Genomic DNA, 22582 nt, shown 5'->3' with positions numbered 1-22582 from the left:
CCCCCACATGTCGCACACAGCCCGCGCCCCCACATGTCGCACACAGCCCGCGCCCCCACATGTCGCACACAGCCCGCGCCCCCACATGTCGCACACAGCCCGCGCCCCCACATGTCGCACACAGCCCGCGCCCCCACATGTCGCACACAGCCCGCGCCCCCACATGTCGCACACAGCCCGCGCCCCCACATGTCGCACACAGCCCGCGCCCCCACATGTCGCACACAGCCCGCGCCCCCACATGTCGCACACAGCCCGCGCCCCCACATGTCGCACACAGCCCGCGCCCCCACATGTCGCACACAGCCCGCGCCCCCACATGTCGCACACAGCCCGCGCCCCCACATGTCGCACACAGCCCGCGCCCCCACATGTCGCACACAGCCCGCACCCCCACATGTCACACACAGCCCGCACCCCCACATGTCACACAGCCCGCACCCCCACATGTCACACACAGCCCGCACCCCCACATGTCACACAGCCCGCACCCCCACATGTCACACAGCCCGCACCCCCACATGTCACACAGCCCGCACCCCCACATGTCACACAGCCTGCACCCCACATCCCCCCATGTCACACAGCCTGCACCCCCACATCCCCCCATGTCACACAGCTTGCACCCCCACATCCCCCCATGTCACACAGCTGCCTCTTCCTTACCTCTCCTCCTTGGCAGCACATGGCTGCTGCCGCCTCTCCCCAGATCTCCAGGCTTCCTGTGTATACTCTAAATTTGCTCCTCCCACACAAGAGCCTGGTCACATGGTCATGACATCATCAGAGGTCCTTTAGACCACAAGGAAATCACATCTACCATTACCACTGCGTGCCTTATTATAATGAGGGGGCGGAGCCAACACGCGTCAGAGCCCAACGGTGTTTTGGCGGCCAGTGCGACTGTGGACCTGACCTGAAGCGAAATGGACGCGAAAGTGGTTTTTTTGATAGTTTTAGTATCAATCCAGTGTCACGTAGAGATAAGAGGCACTAGAGCTGCTAAACCTGGAGGTGATTGACATTTATAATTTTCTAATTTTCACTAATCTTGCCTAACCATCGCCAATAAAACAAAAAAATCCTCAACGCAGTCATTGATCTGAAATAGAAAAATATAAGAAAGGTTCATAAGAGCAAAGTACCAAAATATTTACACAGCCCGCGCCCCCCCCCCCGTCGCACACAGCCCGCGCCCCCACATGTCGCACACAGCCCGCGCCCCCACACGTCGCACACAGCCCGCGCCCCCACACGTCACACACAGCCCGCGCCCCCACACGTCACACACAGCCCGCGCCCCCACACGTCACACACAGCCCGCGCCCCCACACGTCACACACAGCCCGCGCCCCCACACGTCACACACAGCCCGCGCCCCCACACGTCACACACAGCCCGCGCCCCCACACGTCACACACAGCCCGCGCCCCCACACGTCACACACAGCCCGCGCCCCCACACGTCACACACAGCCCGCGCCCCCACACGTCACACACAGCCCGCGCCCCCACACGTCACACACAGCCCGCGCCCCCACACGTCACACACAGCCCGCGCCCCCACACGTCACACACAGCCCGCGCCCCCACACGTCACACACAGCCCGCGCCCCCACACGTCACACACAGCCCGCGCCCCCACACGTCACACACAGCCCGCGCCCCCACACGTCACACACAGCCCGCGCCCCCACACGTCACACACAGCCCGCGCCCCCACATGTCACACACAGCCCGCAACCCCACATGTCACACACAGCCCGCGCCCCCACACGTCACACACAGCCCGCGCCCCCACACGTCACACACAGCCCGCACCCCCACATGTCACACAGCCCGCACCCCCACATGTCACACAGCCCGCACCCCCACATGTCACACAGCCCGCACCCCCACATGTCACACAGCCCGCACCCCCACATGTCACACAGCCCGCACCCCCACATGTCACACAGCCCGCACCCCCACATGTCACACAGCCTGCACCCCACATCCCCCCATGTCACACACAGCCTGCACCCCCACATCCCCCCATGTCACACAGCTTGCACCCCCACATCCCCCCATGTCACACAGCTGCCTCTTCCTTACCTCTCCTCCTTGGCAGCACATGGCTGCTGCCGCCTCTCCCCAGATCTCCAGGCTTCCTGTGTATACTCTAAATTTGCTCCTCCCACACAAGAGCCTGGTCACATGGTCCCACACAAGAGCCTGGTCACATGGTCATGACGTCATCAGAGGTCCTTTAGACCACAAGGAAATCACATCTACCATTACCACTGCGTGCCTTATTATAATGAGGGGGCGGAGCCAACACGCGTCAGAGCCCAACGGTGTTTTGGCGGCCAGTGCGACTGTGGACCTGACCTGAAGCGAAATGGACGCGAAAGTGGTTTTTTTGATAGTTTTAGTATCAATCCAGTGTCACTTAGAGGGCAGAGGCACTAGAGCTGCTAAACCTGGAGGTGATTGACATTTATAATTTTCTAATTTTCATTAATCTTGCCTAACCATCGCCAATAAAACAAAAAAATCCTCAACGCAGTCACTGATCTGAAAGAGAAAAATATAAGAAAGGTTCATAAGAGCAAAGGACCAAAATATTTACACAGTCCGCGCCCCCCCCCGCGCGTCGCACACAGCCCGCGCCCCCACATGTCGCACACAGCCCGCGCCCCCACATGTCGCACACAGCCCGCGCCCCCACATGTCGCACACAGCCCGCGCCCCCACATGTCGCACACAGCCCGCGCCCCCACATGTCGCACACAGCCCGCGCCCCCACATGTCGCACACAGCCCGCGCCCCCACATGTCGCACACAGCCCGCGCCCCCACATGTCGCACACAGCCCGCGGCCCCACATGTCGCACACAGCCCGCGGCCCCACATGTCGCACACAGCCCGCGGCCCCACATGTCGCACACAGCCCGCGGCCCCACATGTCGCACACAGCCCGCGGCCCCACATGTCGCACACAGCCCGCGGCCCCACATGTCGCACACAGCCCGCGGCCCCACATGTCGCACACAGCCCGCGGCCCCACATGTCGCACACAGCCCGCGGCCCCACATGTCGCACACAGCCCGCGGCCCCACATGTCGCACACAGCCCGCGGCCCCACATGTCGCACACAGCCCGCGGCCCCACATGTCGCACACAGCCCGCGGCCCCACATGTCGCACACAGCCCGCGGCCCCACATGTCGCACACAGCCCGCGGCCCCACATGTCGCACACAGCCCGCGGCCCCACATGTCGCACACAGCCCGCGGCCCCACATGTCGCACACAGCCCGCGGCCCCACATGTCGCACACAGCCCGCGGCCCCACATGTCGCACACAGCCCGCGGCCCCACATGTCGCACACAGCCCGCGGCCCCACATGTCGCACACAGCCCGCGGCCCCACATGTCGCACACAGCCCGCGGCCCCACATGTCGCACACAGCCCGCGGCCCCACATGTCGCACACAGCCCGCGGCCCCACATGTCGCACACAGCCCGCGGCCCCACATGTCGCACACAGCCCGCGGCCCCACATGTCGCACACAGCCCGCGGCCCCACATGTCGCACACAGCCCGCGGCCCCACATGTCGCACACAGCCCGCGGCCCCACATGTCGCACACAGCCCGCGGCCCCACATGTCGCACACAGCCCGCGGCCCCACATGTCGCACACAGCCCGCGGCCCCACATGTCGCACACAGCCCGCGGCCCCACATGTCGCACACAGCCCGCGGCCCCACATGTCGCACACAGCCCGCGGCCCCACATGTCGCACACAGCCCGCGGCCCCACATGTCGCACACAGCCCGCGGCCCCACATGTCGCACACAGCCCGCGGCCCCACATGTCGCACACAGCCCGCGGCCCCACATGTCGCACACAGCCCGCGGCCCCACATGTCGCACACAGCCCGCGGCCCCACATGTCACACACAGCCCGCGGCCCCACATCCCCCCATGTCACACACAGCCTGCACCCCCACATCCCCCCATGTCACACAGCCTGCACCCCCACATCCCCCCATGTCACACAGCTGCCTCTTCCTTACCTCTCCTCCTTGGCAGCACATGGCTGCTGCCGCCTCTCCCCAGATCTCCAGGCTTCCTGTGTATACTCTAAATTTGCTCCTCCCACACAAGAGCCTGGTCACATGGTCATGACGTCATCAGAGGTCCTTTAGACCACAAGGAAATCACATCTACCATTACCACTGCGTGCCTTATTATAATGAGGGGGCGGAGCCAACACGCGTCAGAGCCCAATGGTGTTTTGGCGGCCAGTGCGACTGTGGACCTGACCTGAAGCGAAATGGACGCGAAAGTGGTTTTTTTGATAGTTTTAGTATCAATCCAGTGTCACTTAGAGGGCAGAGGCACTAGAGCTGCTAAACCTGGGGGTGATTGACATTTATAATTTTCTAATTTTCATTAATCTTGCCTAACCATCGCCAATAAAACAAAAAAATCCTCAACGCAGTCACTGATCTGAAAGAGAAAAATATAAGAAAGGTTCATAAGAGCAAAGGACCAAAATATTTACACAGCCCGCGCCCCCCCCGCGCGTCGCACACAGCCCGCGCCCCCACATGTCGCACACAGCCCGCGCCCCCACATGTCGCACACAGCCCGCGCCCCCACATGTCGCACACAGCCCGCGCCCCCACATGTCGCACACAGCCCGCGCCCCCACATGTCGCACACAGCCCGCGCCCCCACATGTCGCACACAGCCCGCGCCCCCACATGTCGCACACAGCCCGCGCCCCCACATGTCGCACACAGCCCGCGGCCCCACATGTCACACACAGCCCGCGGCCCCACATCCCCCCATGTCACACACAGCCTGCACCCCCACATCCCCCCATGTCACACAGCCTGCACCCCCACATCCCCCCATGTCACACAGCTGCCTCTTCCTTACCTCTCCTCCTTGGCAGCACATGGCTGCTGCCGCCTCTCCCCAGATCTCCAGGCTTCCTGTGTATACTCTAAATTTGCTCCTCCCACACAAGAGCCTGGTCACATGGTCATGACGTCATCAGAGGTCCTTTAGACCACAAGGAAATCACATCTACCATTACCACTGCGTGCCTTATTATAATGAGGGGGCGGAGCCAACACGCGTCAGAGCCCAATGGTGTTTTGGCGGCCAGTGCGACTGTGGACCTGACCTGAAGCGAAATGGACGCGAAAGTGGTTTTTTTGATAGTTTTAGTATCAATCCAGTGTCACTTAGAGGGCAGAGGCACTAGAGCTGCTAAACCTGGGGGTGATTGACATTTATAATTTTCTAATTTTCATTAATCTTGCCTAACCATCGCCAATAAAACAAAAAAATCCTCAACGCAGTCACTGATCTGAAAGAGAAAAATATAAGAAAGGTTCATAAGAGCAAAGGACCAAAATATTTACACAGCCCGCGCCCCCCCCGCGCGTCGCACACAGCCCGCGCCCCCACATGTCGCACACAGCCCGCGCCCCCACATGTCGCACACAGCCCGCGCCCCCACATGTCGCACACAGCCCGCGCCCCCACATGTCGCACACAGCCCGCGCCCCCACATGTCGCACACAGCCCGCGCCCCCACATGTCGCACACAGCCCGCGCCCCCACATGTCGCACACAGCCCGCGCCCCCACATGTCGCACACAGCCCGCGCCCCCACATGTCGCACACAGCCCGCGCCCCCACATGTCGCACACAGCCCGCGCCCCCACATGTCGCACACAGCCCGCGCCCCCACATGTCGCACACAGCCCGCGCCCCCACATGTCGCACACAGCCCGCGCCCCCACATGTCGCACACAGCCCGCGCCCCCACATGTCGCACACAGCCCGCGCCCCCACATGTCGCACACAGCCCGCGCCCCCACATGTCGCACACAGCCCGCGCCCCCACATGTCGCACACAGCCCGCGCCCCCACATGTCGCACACAGCCCGCGCCCCCACATGTCGCACACAGCCCGCGCCCCCACATGTCGCACACAGCCCGCGCCCCCACATGTCGCACACAGCCCGCGCCCCCACATGTCGCACACAGCCCGCGCCCCCACATGTCGCACACAGCCCGCGCCCCCACATGTCGCACACAGCCCGCGCCCCCACATGTCGCACACAGCCCGCGCCCCCACATGTCGCACACAGCCCGCGCCCCCACATGTCGCACACAGCCCGCGCCCCCACATGTCGCACACAGCCCGCGCCCCCACATGTCGCACACAGCCCGCGCCCCCACATGTCGCACACAGCCCGCGCCCCCACATGTCGCACACAGCCCGCGCCCCCACATGTCGCACACAGCCCGCGCCCCCACATGTCGCACACAGCCCGCGCCCCCACATGTCGCACACAGCCCGCGCCCCCACATGTCGCACACAGCCCGCGCCCCCACATGTCGCACACAGCCCGCGCCCCCACATGTCGCACACAGCCCGCGCCCCCACATGTCGCACACAGCCCGCGCCCCCACATGTCGCACACAGCCCGCGCCCCCACATGTCGCACACAGCCCGCGCCCCCACATGTCGCACACAGCCCGCGCCCCCACATGTCGCACACAGCCCGCGCCCCCACATGTCGCACACAGCCCGCGCCCCCACATGTCGCACACAGCCCGCGCCCCCACATGTCGCACACAGCCCGCGCCCCCACATGTCGCACACAGCCCGCGCCCCCACATGTCGCACACAGCCCGCGCCCCCACATGTCGCACACAGCCCGCGCCCCCACATGTCGCACACAGCCCGCGCCCCCACATGTCGCACACAGCCCGCGCCCCCACATGTCGCACACAGCCCGCGCCCCCACATGTCGCACACAGCCCGCGCCCCCACATGTCGCACACAGCCCGCGCCCCCACATGTCGCACACAGCCCGCGCCCCCACATCCCCCCATGTCACACAGCTTGCACCCCCACATCCCCCCATGTCACACAGCTGCCTCTTCCTTACCTCTCCTCCTTGGCAGCACATGGCTGCTGCCGCCTCTCCCCAGATCTCCAGGCTTCCTGTGTATACTCTAAATTTGCTCCTCCCACACAAGAGCCTGGTCACATGGTCATGACGTCATCAGAGGTCCTTTAGACCACAAGGAAATCACATCTACCATTACCACTGCGTGCCTTATTATAATGAGGGGGCGGAGCCAACACGCGTCAGAGCCCAACGGTGTTTTGGCGGCCAGTGCGACTGTGGACCTGACCTGAAGCGAAATGGACGCGAAAGTGGTTTTTTTGATAGTTTTAGTATCAATCCAGTGTCACTTAGAGGGCAGAGGCACTAGAGCTGCTAAACCTGGAGGTGATTGACATTTATAATTTTCTAATTTTCATTAATCTTGCCTAACCATCGCCAATAAAACAAAAAAATCCTCAACGCAGTCACTGATCTGAAAGAGAAAAATATAAGAAAGGTTCATAAGAGCAAAGGACCAAAATATTTACACAGTCCGCGCCCCCCCCCGCGCGTCGCACACAGCCCGCGCCCCCACATGTCGCACACAGCCCGCGCCCCCACATGTCGCACACAGCCCGCGCCCCCACATGTCGCACACAGCCCGCGCCCCCACATGTCGCACACAGCCCGCGCCCCCACATGTCGCACACAGCCCGCGCCCCCACATGTCGCACACAGCCCGCGCCCCCACATGTCGCACACAGCCCGCGCCCCCACATGTCGCACACAGCCCGCGCCCCCACATGTCGCACACAGCCCGCGCCCCCACATGTCGCACACAGCCCGCGGCCCCACATGTCGCACACAGCCCGCGGCCCCACATGTCGCACACAGCCCGCGGCCCCACATGTCGCACACAGCCCGCGGCCCCACATGTCGCACACAGCCCGCGGCCCCACATGTCGCACACAGCCCGCGGCCCCACATGTCGCACACAGCCCGCGGCCCCACATGTCGCACACAGCCCGCGGCCCCACATGTCGCACACAGCCCGCGGCCCCACATGTCGCACACAGCCCGCGGCCCCACATGTCGCACACAGCCCGCGGCCCCACATGTCGCACACAGCCCGCGCCCCCACATGTCGCACACAGCCCGCGCCCCCACATGTCGCACACAGCCCGCGCCCCCACATGTCGCACACAGCCCGCGCCCCCACATGTCGCACACAGCCCGCGCCCCCACATGTCGCACACAGCCCGCGCCCCCACATGTCGCACACAGCCCGCGCCCCCACATGTCGCACACAGCCCGCGCCCCCACATGTCGCACACAGCCCGCGCCCCCACATGTCGCACACAGCCCGCGCCCCCACATGTCGCACACAGCCCGCGCCCCCACATGTCGCACACAGCCCGCGCCCCCACATGTCGCACACAGCCCGCGCCCCCACATGTCGCACACAGCCCGCGCCCCCACATGTCGCACACAGCCCGCGCCCCCACATGTCGCACACAGCCCGCGCCCCCACATCCCCCCATGTCACACAGCTTGCACCCCCACATCCCCCCATGTCACACAGCTGCCTCTTCCTTACCTCTCCTCCTTGGCAGCACATGGCTGCTGCCGCCTCTCCCCAGATCTCCAGGCTTCCTGTGTATACTCTAAATTTGCTCCTCCCACACAAGAGCCTGGTCACATGGTCATGACGTCATCAGAGGTCCTTTAGACCACAAGGAAATCACATCTACCATTACCACTGCGTGCCTTATTATAATGAGGGGGCGGAGCCAACACGCGTCAGAGCCCAACGGGGTTTTGGCGGCCAGTGCGACTGTGGACCTGACCTGAAGCGAAATGGACGCGAAAGTGGTTTTTTTGATAGTTTTAGTATCAATCCAGTGTCACGTAGAGATAAGAGGCACTAGAGCTGCTAAACCTGGAGGTGATTGACATTTATAATTTTCTAATTTTCACTAATCTTGCCTAACCATCGCCAATAAAACAAAAAAATCCTCAACGCAGTCATTGATCTGAAATAGAAAAATATAAGAAAGGTTCATAAGAGCAAAGTACCAAAATATTTACACAGCCCGCGCCCCCCTTCCGCGCGGCGCACACAGCCCGCGGCCCCCCCCCCCCCGCGCGGCGCACACAGCCCGCGCCCCCCCCCACATGCCGCACACAGCCCGCGCCCCCCCCACATGCCGCACACAGCCCGCGCCCCCCCCACATGCCGCACACAGCCCGCGCCCCCCCCACATGCCGCACACAGCCCGCGCCCCCCCCACATGCCGCACACAGCCCGCGCCCCCCCCCACATGCCGCACACAGCCCGCGCCCCCCCCCACATGCCGCACACAGCCCGCGCCCCCCCCCACATGCCGCACACAGCCCGCGCCCCCACATGCCGCACACAGCCCGCGCCCCCACATGCCGCACACAGCCCGCGCCCCCACATGTCGCACACAGCCCGCGGCCCCACATGTCGCACACAGCCCGCGGCCCCACATGTCGCACACAGCCCGCGGCCCCACATGTCGCACACAGCCCGCGGCCCCACATGTCGCACACAGCCCGCAAAGTACAAAAATATTTACACAGCCCGCGCCCCCCCTTCCGCGCGGCGCACACAGCCCGCGCCCCCACATGCCGCACACAGCCCGCGCCCCCACATGCCGCACACAGCCCGCGCCCCCACATGCCGCACACAGCCCGCGCCCCCACATGCCGCACACAGCCCGCGCCCCCACATGCCGCACACAGCCCGCGCCCCCACATGCCGCACACAGCCCGCGCCCCCACATGCCGCACACAGCCCGCGCCCCCACATGCCGCACACAGCCCGCGCCCCCACATGCCGCACACAGCCCGCGGCCCCCACATGCCGCACACAGCCCGCGGCCCCCACATGCCGCACACAGCCCGCGGCCCCCACATGCCGCACACAGCCCGCGGCCCCCACATGCCGCACACAGCCCGCGGCCCCCACATGCCGCACACAGCCCGCGGCCCCCACATGCCGCACACAGCCCGCGGCCCCCACATGCCGCACACAGCCCGCGGGCCCCACATGCCGCACACAGCCCGCGGGCCCCACATGCCGCACACAGCCCGCGGGCCCCACATGCCGCACACAGCCCGCGGGCCCCACATGCCGCACACAGCCCGCGGCCCCACATGCCGCACACAGCCCGCGGCCCCACATGCCGCACACAGCCCGCGGCCCCACATGCCGCACACAGCCCGCGGCCCCACATGCCGCACACAGCCCGCGGCCCCACATGCCGCACACAGCCCGCGGCCCCACATGCCGCACACAGCCCGCGGCCCCACATGTCGCACACAGCCCGCGGCCCCACATGTCGCACACAGCCCGCGGCCCCACATGTCGCACACAGCCCGCGGCCCCACATGTCGCACACAGCCCGCGGCCCCACATGTCGCACACAGCCCGCGGCCCCACATGTCGCACACAGCCCGCGGCCCCACATGTCGCACACAGCCCGCGGCCCCACATGTCGCACACAGCCCGCGGCCCCACATGTCGCACACAGCCCGCGGCCCCACATGTCGCACACAGCCCGCGGCCCCACATGTCGCACACAGCCCGCGGCCCCACATGTCGCACACAGCCCGCGGCCCCACATGTCGCACACAGCCCGCGGCCCCACATGTCGCACACAGCCCGCGGCCCCACATGTCGCACACAGCCCGCGGCCCCACATGTCGCACACAGCCCGCGGCCCCACATGTCGCACACAGCCCGCGGCCCCACATGTCGCACACAGCCCGCGGCCCCACATCCCCCCATGTCACACACAGCCTGCACCCCCACATCCCCCCATGTCACACAGCCTGCACCCCCACATCCCCCCATGTCACACAGCTGCCTCTTCCTTACCTCTCCTCCTTGGCAGCACATGGCTGCTGCCGCCTCTCCCCAGATCTCCAGGCTTCCTGTGTATACTCTAAATTTGCTCCTCCCACACAAGAGCCTGGTCACATGGTCATGACGTCATCAGAGGTCCTTTAGACCACAAGGAAATCACATCTACCATTACCACTGCGTGCCTTATTATAATGAGGGGGCGGAGCCAACACGCGTCAGAGCCCAATGGTGTTTTGGCGGCCAGTGCGACTGTGGACCTGACCTGAAGCGAAATGGACGCGAAAGTGGTTTTTTTGATAGTTTTAGTATCAATCCAGTGTCACTTAGAGGGCAGAGGCACTAGAGCTGCTAAACCTGGGGGTGATTGACATTTATAATTTTCTAATTTTCATTAATCTTGCCTAACCATCGCCAATAAAACAAAAAAATCCTCAACGCAGTCACTGATCTGAAAGAGAAAAATATAAGAAAGGTTCATAAGAGCAAAGGACCAAAATATTTACACAGCCCGCGCCCCCCCCCGCGCGTCGCACACAGCCCGCGCCCCCGCGCGTCGCACACAGCCCGCGCCCCCACATGTCGCACACAGCCCGCGCCCCCACATGTCGCACACAGCCCGCGCCCCCACATGTCGCACACAGCCCGCGCCCCCACATGTCGCACACAGCCCGCGCCCCCACATGTCGCACACAGCCCGCGCCCCCACATGTCGCACACAGCCCGCGCCCCCACATGTCGCACACAGCCCGCGCCCCCACATGTCGCACACAGCCCGCGCCCCCACATGTCGCACACAGCCCGCGCCCCCACATGTCGCACACAGCCCGCGCCCCCACATGTCGCACACAGCCCGCGCCCCCACATGTCGCACACAGCCCGCGCCCCCACATGTCGCACACAGCCCGCGCCCCCACATGTCGCACACAGCCCGCGCCCCCACATGTCGCACACAGCCCGCGCCCCCACATGTCGCACACAGCCCGCGCCCCCACATGTCGCACACAGCCCGCGCCCCCACATGTCGCACACAGCCCGCGCCCCCACATGTCGCACACAGCCCGCGCCCCCACATGTCGCACACAGCCCGCGCCCCCACATGTCGCACACAGCCCGCGGCCCCCACATGTCGCACACAGCCCGCGGCCCCACATGTCGCACACAGCCCGCGGCCCCACATGTCGCACACAGCCCGCGGCCCCACATGTCGCACACAGCCCGCGGCCCCACATGTCGCACACAGCCCGCGGCCCCACATGTCGCACACAGCCCGCGGCCCCACATGTCGCACACAGCCCGCGGCCCCACATGTCGCACACAGCCCGCGGCCCCACATGTCGCACACAGCCCGCGGCCCCACATGTCGCACACAGCCCGCGGCCCCACATGTCGCACACAGCCCGCGGCCCCACATGTCGCACACAGCCCGCGGCCCCACATGTCGCACACAGCCCGCGGCCCCACATGTCGCACACAGCCCGCGGCCCCACATGTCGCACACAGCCCGCGGCCCCACATGTCGCACACAGCCCGCGGCCCCACATGTCGCACACAGCCCGCGGCCCCACATCCCCCCATGTCACACACAGCCTGCACCCCCACATCCCCCCATGTCACACAGCCTGCACCCCCACATCCCCCCATGTCACACAGCTGCCTCTTCCTTACCTCTCCTCCTTGGCAGCACATGGCTGCTGCCGCCTCTCCCCAGATCTCCAGGCTTCCTGTGTATACTCTAAATTTGCTCCTCCCACACAAGAGCCTGGTCACATGGTCATGACGTCATCAGAGGTCCTTTAGACCACAAGGAAATCACATCTACCATTACCACTGCGTGCCTTATTATAATGAGGGGGCGGAGCCAACACGCGTCAGAGCCCAATGCTGTTTTGGCGGCCAGTGCGACTGTGGACCTGACCTGAAGCGAAATGGACGCGAAAGTGGTTTTTTTGATAGTTTTAGTATCAATCCAGTGTCACTTAGAGGGCAGAGGCACTAGAGCTGCTAAACCTGGGGGTGATTGACATTTATAATTTTCTAATTTTCATTAATCTTGCCTAACCATCGCCAATAAAACAAAAAAATCCTCAACGCAGTCACTGATCTGAAAGAGAAAAATATAAGAAAGGTTCATAAGAGCAAAGGACCAAAATATTTACACAGCCCGCGCCCCCCCCCGCGCGTCGCACACAGCCCGCGCCCCCACATGTCGCACACAGCCCGCGCCCCCACATGTCGCACACAGCCCGCGCCCCCACATGTCGCACACAGCCCGCGCCCCCACATGTCGCACACAGCCCGCGCCCCCACATGTCGCACACAGCCCGCGCCCCCACATGTCGCACACAGCCCGCGCCCCCACATGTCGCACACAGCCCGCGCCCCCACATGTCGCACACAGCCCGCGCCCCCACATGTCGCACACAGCCCGCGCCCCCACATGTCGCACACAGCCCGCGCCCCCACATGTCGCACACAGCCCGCGCCCCCACATGTCGCACACAGCCCGCGCCCCCACATGTCGCACACAGCCCGCGCCCCCACATGTCGCACACAGCCCGCGCCCCCACATGTCGCACACAGCCCGCGCCCCCACATGTCGCACACAGCCCGCGCCCCCACATGTCGCACACAGCCCGCGCCCCCACATGTCGCACACAGCCCGCGCCCCCACATGTCGCACACAGCCCGCGCCCCCACATGTCGCACACAGCCCGCGCCCCCACATGTCGCACACAGCCCGCGCCCCCACATGTCGCACACAGCCCGCGCCCCCACATGTCGCACACAGCCCGCGCCCCCACATGTCGCACACAGCCCGCGCCCCCACATGTCGCACACAGCCCGCGCCCCCACATGTCGCACACAGCCCGCGCCCCCACATGTCGCACACAGCCCGCGCCCCCACATGTCGCACACAGCCCGCGCCCCCACATGTCGCACACAGCCCGCGCCCCCACATGTCGCACACAGCCCGCGCCCCCACATGTCGCACACAGCCCGCGCCCCCACATGTCGCACACAGCCCGCGCCCCCACATGTCGCACACAGCCCGCGCCCCCACATGTCGCACACAGCCCGCGCCCCCACATGTCGCACACAGCCCGCGCCCCCACATGTCGCACACAGCCCGCGCCCCCACATGTCGCACACAGCCCGCGCCCCCACATGTCGCACACAGCCCGCGCCCCCACATGTCGCACACAGCCCGCGCCCCCACATGTCGCACACAGCCCGCGCCCCCACATGTCGCACACAGCCCGCGCCCCCACATGTCGCACACAGCCCGCGCCCCCACATGTCGCACACAGCCCGCGCCCCCACATGTCGCACACAGCCCGCGCCCCCACATGTCGCACACAGCCCGCGCCCCCACATGTCGCACACAGCCCGCGGCCCCACATGTCGCACACAGCCCGCGGCCCCACATGTCGCACACAGCCCGCGGCCCCACATGTCGCACACAGCCCGCGGCCCCACATGTCGCACACAGCCCGCGGCCCCACATGTCGCACACAGCCCGCGGCCCCACATGTCGCACACAGCCCGCGGCCCCACATGTCGCACACAGCCCGCGGCCCCACATGTCGCACACAGCCCGCGGCCCCACATGTCGCACACAGCCCGCGCCCCCACATGTCGCACACAGCCCGCGCCCCCACATGTCGCACACAGCCCGCGCCCCCACATGTCGCACACAGCCCGCGCCCCCACATCCCCCCATGTCACACAGCTTGCACCCCCACATCCCCCCATGTCACACAGCTGCCTCTTCCTTACCTCTCCTCCTTGGCAGCACATGGCTGCTGCCGCCTCTCCCCAGATCTCCAGGCTTCCTGTGTATACTCTAAATTTGCTCCTCCCACACAAGAGCCTGGTCACATGGTCATGACGTCATCAGAGGTCCTTTAGACCACAAGGAAATCACATCTACCATTACCACTGCGTGCCTTATTATAATGAGGGGGCGGAGCCAACACGCGTCAGAGCCCAACGGTGTTTTGGCGGCCAGTGCGACTGTGGACCTGACCTGAAGCGAAATGGACGCGAAAGTGGTTTTTTTGATAGTTTTAGTATCAATCCAGTGTCACTTAGAGGGCAGAGGCACTAGAGCTGCTAAACCTGGAGGTGATTGACATTTATAATTTTCTAATTTTCACTAATCTTGCCTAACCATCGCCAATAAAACAAAAAAATCCTCAACGCAGTCATTGATCTGAAATAGAAAAATATAAGAAAGGTTCATAAGAGCAAAGTACCAAAATATTTACACAGCCCGCGCCCCCCTTCCGCGCGGCGCACACAGCCCGCGCCCCCCCCCCCCCGCGCGGCGCGCACACAGCCCGCGCCCCCCCCCACATGCCGCACACAGCCCGCGCCCCCCCCCACATGCCGCACACAGCCCGCGCCCCCCCCCACATGCCGCACACAGCCCGCGCCCCCCCCCCACATGCCGCACACAGCCCGCGCCCCCCCCCACATGCCGCACACAGCCCGCGCCCCCCCCCACATGCCGCACACAGCCCGCGCCCCCCCCCACATGCCGCACACAGCCCGCGCCCCCCCCCACATGCCGCACACAGCCCGCGGCCCCACATGCCGCACACAGCCCGCGGCCCCACATGTCGCACACAGCCCGCGGCCCCACATGTCGCACACAGCCCGCGGCCCCACATGTCGCACACAGCCCGCAAAGTACCAAAATATTTACACAGCCCGCGCCCCCCCCTTCCGCGCGGCGCACACAGCCCGCGGCCCCGCACCCCCCCATGTCACACACAGCCTGCACCCCCCCATGTCACACACAGCCTGCACCCCCCCATGTCACACACAGCCTGCACCCCCCCATGTCACACACAGCCTGCACCCCCCCATGTCACACACAGCCTGCACCCCCCCATGTCACACACAGCCTGCACCCCCCCATGTCACACACAGCCTGCACCCCCACATGTCACACACAGCCTGCACCCCCACATGTCACACACAGCCTGCACCCCCACATGTCACACACAGCCTGCACCCCCACATGTCACACACAGCCTGCACCCCCACATGTCACACACAGCCTGCACCCCCACATGTCACACAGCCTGCACCCCCACATGTCACACACAGCCTGCACCCCCACATGTCACACACAGCCTGCACCCCCACATGTCACACACAGCCTGCACCCCCACATCCCCCCTTGTCACACAGCCTGCACCCCCACATCCCCCCATGTCACACAGCTGCCTCTTCCTTACCTCTCCTCCTTGGCAGCACATGGCTGCTGCCGCCTCTCCCCAGATCTCCAGGCTTCCTGTGTATACTCTAAATTTGCTCCTCCCACACAAGAGCCTGGTCACATGGTCATGACGTCATCAGAGGTCCTTTAGACCACAAGGAAATCACATCTACCATTACCACTGCGTGCCTTATTATAATGAGGGGGCGGAGCCAACACGAGTCAGAGCCCAACGGTGTTTTGGCGGCCAGTGCGACTGTGAAGTGCGACCTGAAGAGAAATGGACGCGAAAGTGGTTTTTCTTGGTAGTTTTAGTATCAATCCAGTGTCACGTAGAGATAAGAGGCACTAGAGCTGCTAAACCTGGAGGTGATTGACATTTATAATTTTCTAATTTTCACTAATCTTGCATGAGGTAACTCAGACAGTATGACAATCTGGCAATTGTTTCTGTCAGGGCGCGTTCACACGTTGTGTTTCGTCCTGTGATTGATACGCGTTACAACCGCTGAGGAGAGGTGATTTGCTTGATTACATTACTGTTTACATTTGTTAACGCATGTGTTAACATCGCGTTTACAATGCGCTTTGTACAGAACAGAAATGTAATCATTGTAATGCGTTTTGAAGCGCAACGTGTGAACGTGGCCTCACAGAAAGTGGCGGTGAATGTAACACAAATACAAGCTAAGCTGATGTGTGAGGAAAGCACAAAGTTATCCCCTTCCCGCTCAGCCACGTATATATCCGCTGATGAGCTGATGCCGGCTCAGTTCCGGATCAGAGCCGTGCTGGCTGTAACTGACAGCTGACACCCCAGTATAACACCCGCGGTCGGTGTGGGCTCTGATCGCGGGTGTTTAACCCGTTAAATGCTGTGGTCAGCGCGACCGCGGCATTTAACCTGCCTTTTGGGGGGGGGTCTTTCCCCCACGATCGTGTCCTGCCCCCGTGCCGTTTTTTTTAGGGGGGGGGGCAGATCGTTGCTATGGCAGCCCGATTGTCAGTGCCTGAGGGCGCGTTCACACGTTGCGCTTTGTTTGCGTTTTCATTGCGTTTTGAGCGCATGCATTTTTAAACGCATCCTTTATTTTACAAACGCATGCGCTCATTAGTTCATTATTTCAAACAGCTGTTTAGCCAATATTTTGCATTATCTTTTGATGTCCGCCATGCATCCCTTATTTATGGGTGGAGTGGCTATTCTTATGGGAATGGCGTCAAGGAGAATTCTGCAGGTATTTATTTTCCCATTTTGTTTAAAGTTTTTTGTTCTTAATCTGCTATTTGTACCAACTATTGTGTAAATGTAATATTTTTATTTTTTTTTTGAAATGTAGAAAAAGCGTTTGCAGCGTCTCCAGCCAAAACGCTTATGGATCCACCCTCTGCTCCAGATAAGGGATACGCATGGTCATTTTTGTAAAATATTTGCTGAGCTGCGAAGGTAATGTTTTTTTTTTTTTTTTTAAAGATAGATCTTAACCCCTTCCCGACATTTGACGTAATAGTACTGCATCACGTGAGGTGCGTACTATTACGTCAAGCTTCTGGCGCCAGCTCCTGAACGGAGCCGGCGCAAGAAGCTGCGGGTGTCGGCTATATATTATAGCTGACACCCGCCTCTAACACCCGCGATCGGAGATTTCTCCGATCGCGGGTGTTAACCCCTAACACGCCGCGGTCGCGCTGACCGCGGCGTGTTAGAGGCATTTCAGGTTAATTAAAGCTGAATCGGACCCCCCCCCCTTCTGGCAGGACCCGGCTGTAAGACACTGGGCATGCGCAGTGCAATACATCTGTATTGCACTGTGTAACCTGTAAAAAAGCTTGAACAAGTGATCAGAAGAGCTTAGATGTAAAAATAAATAAATAAAGGTTTTTTTACAATAAAAATAAATAATAAAAGAAAGTGAAAGTCCCCCCAAACACCACATTTCCCTTTACACAAGTAATAAAGTATAAAAAACACTAAATCACGAAAAAACCCCACTTATTTGGTCCGTAACAATCTGTACAATAAATTCTAATCATAATTGGACCCGCTCGGTGAACGTGGTAAAAAAAAAAAAAAAAAAACAAAAACTTGCCAAAAATTTAAACTTTTTATCAAATTGCTTTACAAAAAATGTTCTAAAAAGTGATCCGAAAAAGTTACAAGCACCAAAATGATACCAATAAAAAGAGCAACTTGTCACGCAAAAAATAAGCTTACAACCAGCTCCGTAAACCAAAAAATACTATAGTTATGCTGCTATAAAAATGGCAATACTAAAACAAATGCAATTTTTTCTATTCTAGTTTTCCTTCAATAAAATTGGACAAATAAAAATAAAACTATATAAATGAGGTATCACCGTAATCGTAGTGATCCGTAGAATAAAGATAATATATTATTGTTATGCTACAGTGAACAACCCCCCCCCAAAAAAGCTAAAAATACAAAACAAGAATTGATGATTTTATTTTCCTCCACACGTAAAAAGTTAATAAAATTTCTTCAATAAGCTAAAAACCCACTAAAATTAAGTTTTTTTTTACAGTGCATCTCGTCTCGCAAAAATTAAGCCCTTATTTGTCTAAATGGCTTAAAAAAATAAATAAAGATTGTATAGCCTATTCCCAACGAGCGTTGTTATAGAACGGTGCGGCGGGTAGTGACTTTCCAACACCGGTCAGGGTAAGACGGCGGCTGTTCACTGATCGGCGTAAGACAGCGGCTGTTCCTGACAGCCATCCATCCTGCCCCATGGACCAGAAGGGTTACGTCCCCCCCACATGATCGCTGCTATTGGCTCATCAATTCAGACAAGCCAATAGCAGCGAATTTACTTATGACGTCAGTAATACCGGTCACCATGTCTATAGACACGGTGATCGGAGCAGGGTGGCGGCTGTTCCTGACAGCCACCAATTTTGCCTTGCGGTCCAGAGGGGTTTTGTTGCCCCCCTCTGTCCATGTTTGCCGCTATTGGCTGGTCGATTTGGTCCAGCCAAAAGCAGCAATATTCGTCACAATGGGCATCGCTAGGGTGAATAAGAGCAACACTTGGCGATAATTTCCCTACTAAAACGAAGATACGGTACAAAAGCGCTGGCCGTGCACATTGTACAGATTACGCTGTACAACTCTTACGAGCTGTTCCAATGCACGTCCTGCCGTATCATTTCTCCGTTTTCAAGAGGAAGATATTAGGAAACTAATATTGGGACAAGAAGGACGCAGTGTTCCTGTGTTTTGCCAGGACAGCATTTTCCCGGTGAATTCTGCTGCTTCTAAAGATAAGACTCAATAAAGAGTCTGTTCCAAAAGAGGAGTTAGGATGGACACTATATACTACTAAGAGACCTGCGACAGCTCCAGAGTGACAAAAGTTTAGTTGGTCCCTTGATATATACTACCTCCTTATACACTAGACATTCACAATTCACGCCCAACCTGTTGTGAATTAATTTCGGTAAAATGAATAATTGTAACAACTGTTATGTCCCGTTGCTCCCTATACCCCTCCATTATTTCATAAGGGGCGCCACATAACGGGCACTGAACTTTCCAGAAATAATTGCAATTTCCATCTTGGACTCCATTGCACATCATATTTGGAAACCACCTGTATGTTCAAATGCTCATTTCACCACGTGTATTACACTACACCACATATTACACCTTGCTATATTCCCCAAGGGGTGTACATTCAACAGTTAGGGTCAGTTTGGTACCACTAGGGCTCTCCAAATGCATCCTGACACATGTAAAGGATGATTGTCAAATCTGGCTTCTAAAAGGCCAAAGCCCCTCTTTCCCTTCTGAGCCCTACTTTGCACCCATACAACACTTTATATGCACAAGTGGTGCAGTTCTGTGCTTAGGAGAAATAGTTTTACACATTTATGGGGTTGTTTCATCTTTTATCCCTTGTGGCTTACAAAAATTTGGGGTAAAAGTGACTTTTTTTTTAGAAAATTTTCACCTTTTTTCCCTTTTGGGGCCTAATTGAATCAAACACCTGTTGGGGAAAATACACAAATTACACGTTGCTGAACTCTCCAAGGGGTGTACTTTCCAAAATGGTGTCTCATCTTGGGGCTTTCCTCTGTTTTGGTACCATTATGGCTTTCCAAATGCATCCTGACACATGAAAACTTTTTCAGCCATATTTGCCCTGCAAAAACCAAACAACGCTCTTTCCATTCCAAGTGCCCCCCTGTGCCCGTACAGCAGGGTACAGTGACAAAATGGGTAATGGCATACTCAGGAGGAATTGCCCTAAACATTGTAAAATGCATTTTCCTTTTTAACCCATTGTGAAGGTGCAAATTTTAGTGTTCAATGAATCTATAGTAAGATAAAATTACATTTCTGTAATTTCGCTTTCATTTATCTTTCACCCTCATGAAACACTCATAGGGTTAACAAAATTCCCAAAGGTTGTTTTGAATATTTTGAGGGGTGTAGTTTCTAAAATGGTGTCATTTGTGGGGGTTTTCTGTCATGTGGGCCTTATAAAGTCACTTCTAACTAAACTGACCCTCCAAAAGTAGGTTTTGATGATTTTCGTGAAAATCTGAAAAATTGCACCTAAAGTTATAAGCCTCCTAACATCCTAAAAAAAGGAAAAGATGTTTGAAAAATGATGCCAAGTTAAAGCAGACATATGGAAAATGTTAGTTATTTTAGTGATATGACCAACTTTCCAAAAAGTAGAAAATTTTGAATTTGGAAAACATTGTTTTTCTCAAAATTTTTGCCAAATTTCCATTTATTTCATAAATAAATACTAAATATATTGATTAAATTTCTCAACCAGCATGAAGTACAATGTGTCACAAAAAAACAATCTCAAAATCAACTGGATATGTTAAAGCGTTCCAAAGTTATAACCACTTAAATAGACACATGTCAGATTTTAAAAAATGGGCCGTGTCAGGAAGGTGAAAAGTGGCTTCAGTTTAAAAAGTAGTAATTTCTAAAAAATGATGTGCCCTTCTTAATTTTGCTTATTGTTTATTTTCAGGTTCCTTGCAACTGGCGAAAGCTATGGCTCCCGGCATCTGCCGTTTCTAATCGGGAAAAGCACAATATCCAATATTGTTAAAGGGAACCTACCACCACAAATCTACCTATAAAGGTAGATCGGGTGGTAGGTGGATCAATGGGACGTGAGGATAGTCCTTTTTAGGGCTAATCCTCACGTCCCCACACTTTTTTGTTAACTTTTATGCTAATTTCCTCATGCGGCTACTGGGGCGTGGAGTAGCCGCATCTGAGGTTACACGAGGCGGCTACTCCACGCCCCGGTAGCCTCTTTTCCCCTCCTACTCACCCATCTTCAGCGCGCAGCTCCGCGTAGCTGCGCGCCCTCGTCCGGCGATCCTGCCGTCTGCGCATGCGCAGAAGAGCAGGCCCGCGCCTGTTTCGGAGCAGTGACCGCGCAGGCGCATTTTTCGTGGTTCGCTTTGTGTTCATGTGGATATCTTTGTAAAAGCCTGCTGCGTTCTTCATAACTTCATACGTCACCCCAATTTTGAAGCTATGATGCAAGTGCGAAGAGAAACCACCAGGAACATTTGTAGTTGCCATATTGTTTCGGGGTGGCGTGTTCGTGATGAATTAACAAATTATATTTGTAGTGACGCAGGTGCAGTAACCGGGCAGTATAGCCAACTTTAGTTGTTTTTTTTTTTCTTTATATTTGTGTTCTTGCATATTTGTATGTATTTTTGTGCAAATAAACTGGATTTTGTGTTACATTTGTTTATTTAAAAATATATGTATTTCAAATAGTTTTGTTATTTTTCTACCTCGGTGCACATGTTTGTTACACTTCTTTCCTGCGGCTACATACTTAGCGCACAGGGACGTAGTTTAACGTCCTGCTTCTGGGCCCGGCTCACAATTGGAGTCAGAAACAGAAGCAGCGGCAGTCTTCTGCCTATCCCAGGTGACATTGCGCACTTACACCAATGATCGGAGGTTACTCCGATTTCGGGGGTTAACCCCCTTACACGCTGTGGTCAAGTATGACCACGGCGTGTAAGGGTCTTCCTGCTATGGATAGGATCCCCTGAGCCACTTTCCGGGGGCTATTATACACTTTTGGGGAGGCACAAAGTCTGCTGAGTTCTCTGGGTAGTCATACCCCTTCTATGTCTCACTGTAATCTGTCTGCGCATGCTCTGCATGTTCCGACATTTTTCACTGCTCAACAATGTACAATTATTGGAGAGCAGTGTATTGGACTTTAACCAGCGTTTTGAGTCGTTCTTTTTGAAGTTTAAAGATTTTAAATACAAAAAAATTTTCAAACAATAAATACAAAATTTTTGTTAAAAAAAAAAAAACATAAAAAAAAAAAATATTTAAAAACAAATTAGGTTAAATACATGGATATCTTAGGCCCCTTCCACACTTGCGTTGCAGATCACATCAGAGTTTGATCCGGGTGCGATCAGGGTTTGGTCAGTGAAAAACGCACATTTTCCATCAGAGTGCAATCAGTTTTCAGTCAGAGTTTGTTCAGTGTCTCAGTTTTTCACGCGCGTTTTTGATGCAATTTCA

At 58.3% G+C, this 22582-nt stretch overlaps 1 long non-coding RNA gene across 1 annotated transcript; it reads left to right on the top strand.

Moving 5' to 3' along the window:
• The first annotated feature begins 16234 nt into the window (after positions 1-16234).
• LOC140078084 (uncharacterized) lies at positions 16235-21570 on the top strand. Its single transcript, XR_011849891.1, has 3 exons — positions 16235-16392; positions 17364-17470; positions 21039-21570. It is a non-coding gene; the product is annotated as an uncharacterized lncRNA (long non-coding RNA).
• The last annotated feature ends 1012 nt before the right edge of the window (positions 21571-22582 follow it).

This window comes from Engystomops pustulosus, chromosome 9 (assembly GCF_040894005.1).
Source record: "Engystomops pustulosus chromosome 9, aEngPut4.maternal, whole genome shotgun sequence".
NCBI classification, from domain to species: Eukaryota; Metazoa; Chordata; class Amphibia; order Anura; family Leptodactylidae; genus Engystomops; species Engystomops pustulosus.
The sequence above is the reverse complement of the archived record's forward strand: the minus strand, read 5'-3'. Positions and strand labels throughout refer to the sequence as shown.